Raw genomic sequence first — 5814 nt, forward strand, 5'->3', positions numbered from 1 at the left:
CCGGGGGGTGATTTCTCGCTTTCTGTCTCTATGTCTCTGTCTGTCTGGCGAGCGCACGTGCCCTATAGCGAAAACCTCTCCAAAAAAAAAATTTTTCATTTGGGTCAAGAAAAGAATGAAGGAGAAGGATGTTATTTTAACACAGAATAAAATGGACAGCCTACATAAAATTTAAATTCATGTATCTTGATATGATTAAACCATGTAACAACTAGTAGTTCTGTATACATTTCTGTTGTTTTATTGGGAACTTATTTTAAACTTCAGTGCAAGTGAACAAAGTGTTAGGAATACACATAGGCTGCTTCTTTGGATTTACTACCTATTAAAAATGCTCAGTGAGTAGTTCCCACCAATGTAATAGTCTGAAGTTGCCTCCAAATTTAACATTGTAGGAGTTTTCAGGGAAATCAGTACACACTGTATATTTTAGTCTGAGACCATACTTTTAAAGATGCATATAACTGTCACATTAAAAGGAAAATTCATATACAATAGAAAAATACTAAATCCAACACCCTGTAACATACAAATCTACCAAGTATATGTGGTGAGAGATTCCACAAAATATTTTTAAATGTGTATTTTCTTACTATTTTCATTACCTAAAGTGTGCTTTTGAGAGGCCACTGGTCAATATATAGATATTTAAAATAAGCATGGAAGTGTTCGAATAAATTCTGTAGTAAATTCAGTTCAAAATGATTTCACAAGTCAATAAATTTAAATACTTATACAAAATTACAGAAAGTATATATTGTTGTATTTATTGTTTCCATCTTCATACAATGTTAAACTTCCTTTTTAGTGTTCATTATATTTTATAAAAAACAAAAATAGCCAAATGCCTAAATAATATATATATATATATGTACATCGAAATTGGGATGGTGTTTTCTGTTTGTTTGTTGGTTTTTTCTTCTTTCTTTCTTTCTTTCTTTTTTTCTTTCTTTCTTTCTTTCTTTCTTTCTAGTATCAGCTTCTTTATAATTTGCTTCAAGTTCTGATGGAAATGCTTACAGGACCTAGCTAATAAACCAAGCCAAGAGAAGTACATTCACAATATTGATTTACTTTGGGAGCAAATGGTTGTTCTTTGAAGACAAATGGAAGTAGACACGACCCATTAAGGTGAAGCGGGCTATTTCAAATAGTCAACTTATATAAAAATTTTATTTTTTCTTTTAAAGAGCTAAGCTTCTTTATACACTGATAGCAATGTAATACTTATTTTTTGATGACTATAAACAAAAAGAAGTCCATGGGGGTGGGGGGAAGCTGTATTTTATCTAAATTTACTTTCTGTTGATAGTCCAGTAACATTTTCCTCCCAATACAATACTCTTTCTCTATCAGGTATTTCCTGGGAGCCAGACAGTTTAGGTAGTGAGGGAGTTAAGAGTAAGTAACAGACCAGCAAATGGCAGAAAGCTTGCATCCTTGGACTCCCATGTAGTTGACAGTGATTCAAGTCCTGGACCCAGTGGCTTGAAACTCACACTGGGCACATGTGTGTATTTTCCCATATTCCCTAGAGGAGAATGGAGGAGAAGAAATTGTGGTGTGGCCATCCACCCGGGAGCTGATTTCTCACTTTCTGGCTTTCTGTCTCTCTGGTGAGCACACTCACCCTATGGCAAAAATCAGTCTCTGAAAAAAAAGAGTGAGTAACTGCTTGCAGTTTTAAATAGACAATAACTTTTTGCTTCCCTCTTAATGTGCTAAGAGTTGTGTCTAAGAAAAGCATGCAGTTCTTAAAAAGGTATCATTTCTGATTAATTATCTGTAACCTTTGGAAACTAATCACATGAAACTACAAAATTAGTAATGTCTTGAAATCTGTATTAAAACATAAATTACCTTGAATTTCAAACTCTCATTTATTAGTGTACCACTCAGTCTTAAGATGAAAAAGAAAAAAAGCTGCTCCAAAGATAGTCTTAGACCATTTTTTTAAAAAAAAATGAAGCTGTTTTTTTTTAACTTCACACCCACCCGACACCCCAATTTCAAAACACATTATTTGTCTTGATCATAGACATTTGCAAGGTGAGATTTCATATTTCGCTCCCATAGCTTCTGGTGGTCAGAAAACCTGTGTTTTCCTCTATTGAAGGAGCCTGGTCCGGCCGCCGTGGGTGTATCCCTTCCTGTACTCTCCATCCTCATCTCTGCTCCTGGAGGCATTTCCTCTGTTCACTATGTTCATCTTCATTAAAAGCCGCTGTACTGAAAACGGTTTGGGAGCTAGAGCTATTAAAAGCCGCTGCTACTGAAAACGGTCTTGGAGCTAGAGCTGGAATAGTTTCTTCAGGCTCACTTGATCCAAGCTTGATGGCCATGGCTGATGTTTTGTTTGCCATCTGACTATCCATGTCAAATCCAAACTTGGATATCTTTGTAGGTTTTGTTGGGAGGTCTATAGTTTCTTCTTTGGCAGATTGCTACTCAGCGCTGCGACTAGAATTTTCCCCTCCATTACTCGGGTGGCTCCAGCCCACTGTGTCTTTTCAGGCTTCTCATCTTCTGCCATTTTCCCCACTGCAGCCCAGCCTCTACTAGATACACACACACACATACACACACACACACACACACACAGACATACATGTTTTAATCCTTTATTTATTTTTACATTTTCTCACAGACATTTCCTTTACATATCGAAAAAGTTTTGCTCAAACACCATAGTTCTTAACAGTTCATAAACATCTTTCAAAATTTCAAAGAAAAGGAATTTTAAAGATAATTTTCAAAATATTTGTTTTAATTTTGTTTATGACTGTATAACAGAGATAGTATGATTTTTAGTATTTTTTTAAAAAGTATTTACCTGTCTACTATTCAAACTGTTGAATAGCAAACACCCAGAACACAATCCACACATGAACCTTCTCAATCAGCCCTGCCTATCAAGTATTCTGTGATATACCATCTGCTAGCAAAGATCAGTCTCTTTTTCTTCCTTCAAAGTCTCCCTCAAAATAATCCTCTGGTTGTGGCTGCTCTTTTCCAATCTCTACTGACTACAATGCTGTACTAAAAAAGTCCAGGTATTTTATGGTATGAATTCTTTCATGTAGCTTCTCTAAACTTCTTTGCCAGGCAGAACTGCTTTTGGTGTCAGGCCATCTTTCCAAGAGCTTCTGTTGGCTTACTTGAGATCCACCTTAGTTCCATAGTTTTCTGGTTTGATCTTCAGATATGACATTACAGTCAAAGCCCTGTCCAATAATGAGTATTTCCGATTTCTGATTCAATGCAGCAGGTATTATTGAACTGCAAATAACCATTCTGCCACAGAATAAGAATACTCCCAAATATTTTCCAATTCCAGAGAGGTCAGGAAGGGAGAAAAGTTCACGTTTCCGTTTATAGAAGTAAACAAGAAGAAAAAACATTTTAACAAACTGCTAAATCTATCAACGGCTCAAAAGAAAGCAAAACCCTAAATTGGGAAAACAGAGCATAGTAAAGAAAAAGACAGTAATATTTTACTCAAAAGTCATAAAATTCTATTTCCCCAGTTCAGTCTTACTTTCAATCTCTCTTCTGTTGATCTGCAGTGTCACTGTGGTCCGATCTTTCTGTTTAAATCCTGGAAGTTAACATTCAACATTATTATTGGTATATCTTTAACATTAAGTTGGTCATTTTCTTGGTTGGTTTTTGTCCTCTTATTGCTGTATGTGTGTCTTTAGTTTTCCTGGTAAAACACTACTTTCAGAATTTCTCGAAGAGCTGGTCTGGTGTTGGTAAATTCTTTCAAGTTTTGCTTATCTGAGAAAGATTGTATCCTTTCTTCCCATATGAAGGATTATCTTGCCAGGTATAGCACTCTTGGTTGAAACTTTTTTTTCACTTAGCTTGCCTATATTTATCCATTCTTTCCTTGCTTGCATTGTTTCTGATGAGAGGTCTGATGTTAGCCAGATGGGGTAACCTTTATAAGTAACCTGACATTTCTCTCTTGCCAATTTTAGTATCTTTTCTTTGTCTGTGGATTTGGCAAATCTGGTTATGATGCGCCTTGGAGAAGATCTTATTGGGTTGATTCTATTAGGAGTCCTCTGTATTTCTTGGGTCTGAATCTTTGAATGCTTCTCTAGATTTGAAAAATTTTCTTCCAGGATTTCATGGAATAGATTATCAATGCCCTTATTAGTTTCTTCACTTTTGGGATACCGATTTTCCAGATGTTTGGGCGTTTAATGGTATCTAGTATTTCTCCTATAGTATTCTCATTTTTCTCGCTATTTTTTTCCCTTATTTTTGGTTTGTTTTTTTCTAAGTCAGAGGTTTTGCCTTCAACATCTGAGATTTGATCTTCTGCATAGACTAATATGCTTTTAATATTTTGGAGGGAAGTTTTGATTTCCTGCATTATAGCCTTCATGTCCAACAGCTACATTTGATTCTTTTTTATGGTGTGTATTTCCTCTTTGAGATCATGCAAGAACTTCCTTGCCTCCTGGAACTCATTGTCTCTTTTCTCCTGCATCTTCTGGAGTTCATTGTCTCCCATCTCTTGCATCTTGGTTTGTTTTGGCACTATGAATATTCTGAATTCTCTATCAGACATTTCCACGAGTTTCACTGTACTGTCTGCGGATGATGACGGATTGTTCTTTTAGCTTAGGGGAGAAATATTTTCTTTGTTTCTCATATTTCTTGTGGCTCTGAGGTGGTTTCTGGTCATTCTGTGACAAAATCAACCCTCTACTGTGTTTTGCAATGTGGTATCCACAAAGAGAGATCATGAGTTCAGATTTATAAAAAGAAGTTTCTTCCTTAAAGCAGGAGGGTCAATATGCATTGAGGATTTCTATGACCCTTGTCTGAGTCTTTCAGGGGTCTAAGAAATGAGGTTTAGAGCATAATTTTAGTTGCCTTGGTCCCTGAACGTGCCAGGACACCCCTCAGATTTTGAGGACTCAGTCTTCTTTTTTGAAGGCATGCTATTTTGCCTCTCCAGGGTGAATTCTCAGCAGAAATTCTTCATTTCTCTTATTCCCTGAAAGAACTAGATCTTAGCTCCCATGGAGGACACTTCCACACTTATATTTAACTCTCATAATGACAGTGGATTTTGGCAACAGTTGGTATTAGACACTTTTGTAAGTCCCCTGAGGGAAAATAGCATAAAAAAAAATCATGGGATTAAGAACGAGACAGCTTTAATCCCAATATTGTCACCATCTCTCTGTATGACATTGGACCAGTTATGTTAATTTTCTGGCTTTCATTTCCTCATCTATAATAGAATAGGCATGAAAATTATATTTATATCAAAAGGTCAGTGTGAGGATTAAATAAAATAATGCTATTGAGTCAGTATAGGGACTGATACATAGTAAATATGCTCCTTTCCTTTTTCTAAGGTTCTAGTATCTTTCATCTTTAAACATCTGCTGTTCGTATTCATGTGATAGCTTAATTTTGTTTTCTTATGCTAGATTAAAGGCCACTATAATGTTTCCAGTGGTAGTGATGTCTCTTGAAATGCACTCCAGTTTCCTTACTGTAAAATAATGATATTAATAGCCCTTATTTAGTAGAGTGGTTTTTAGGATTATATGAGATAATGCATTCTGAATTCATTAAATAGTACCTGGTGAAAGGAAGTATTAATAAATTATACTTCTATTTACCATTAAATGTACTTCTTTCAAGAGTGAGGCTAGGGATAAAATTGGGTTTTCTGCATCATATGAATGTTTCTTCATACATTTTCATGTCCTAATTCTCAGATGGGTAAAGATTTGTAAAATATAGATTTCATGACTTTACCCCCAGGCTATTTGATTCCAAAGG

General features: G+C 35.6%; 1 pseudogene; it reads right to left on the reverse strand.

The window, feature by feature from the left end:
* Positions 1 to 2019: 2019 nt before the first annotated feature.
* LOC114005951 (PEST proteolytic signal-containing nuclear protein-like) lies at positions 2020 to 2533 on the reverse strand (annotated as a pseudogene).
* Between the last annotated feature and the right edge of the window lie 3281 nt (positions 2534 to 5814).

Source organism: Tupaia chinensis, unplaced genomic scaffold, assembly GCF_000334495.1.
Source record: "Tupaia chinensis unplaced genomic scaffold, TupChi_1.0 Scaffold144991_2, whole genome shotgun sequence".
In the NCBI taxonomy this organism is placed as follows: domain Eukaryota; kingdom Metazoa; phylum Chordata; class Mammalia; order Scandentia; family Tupaiidae; genus Tupaia; species Tupaia belangeri.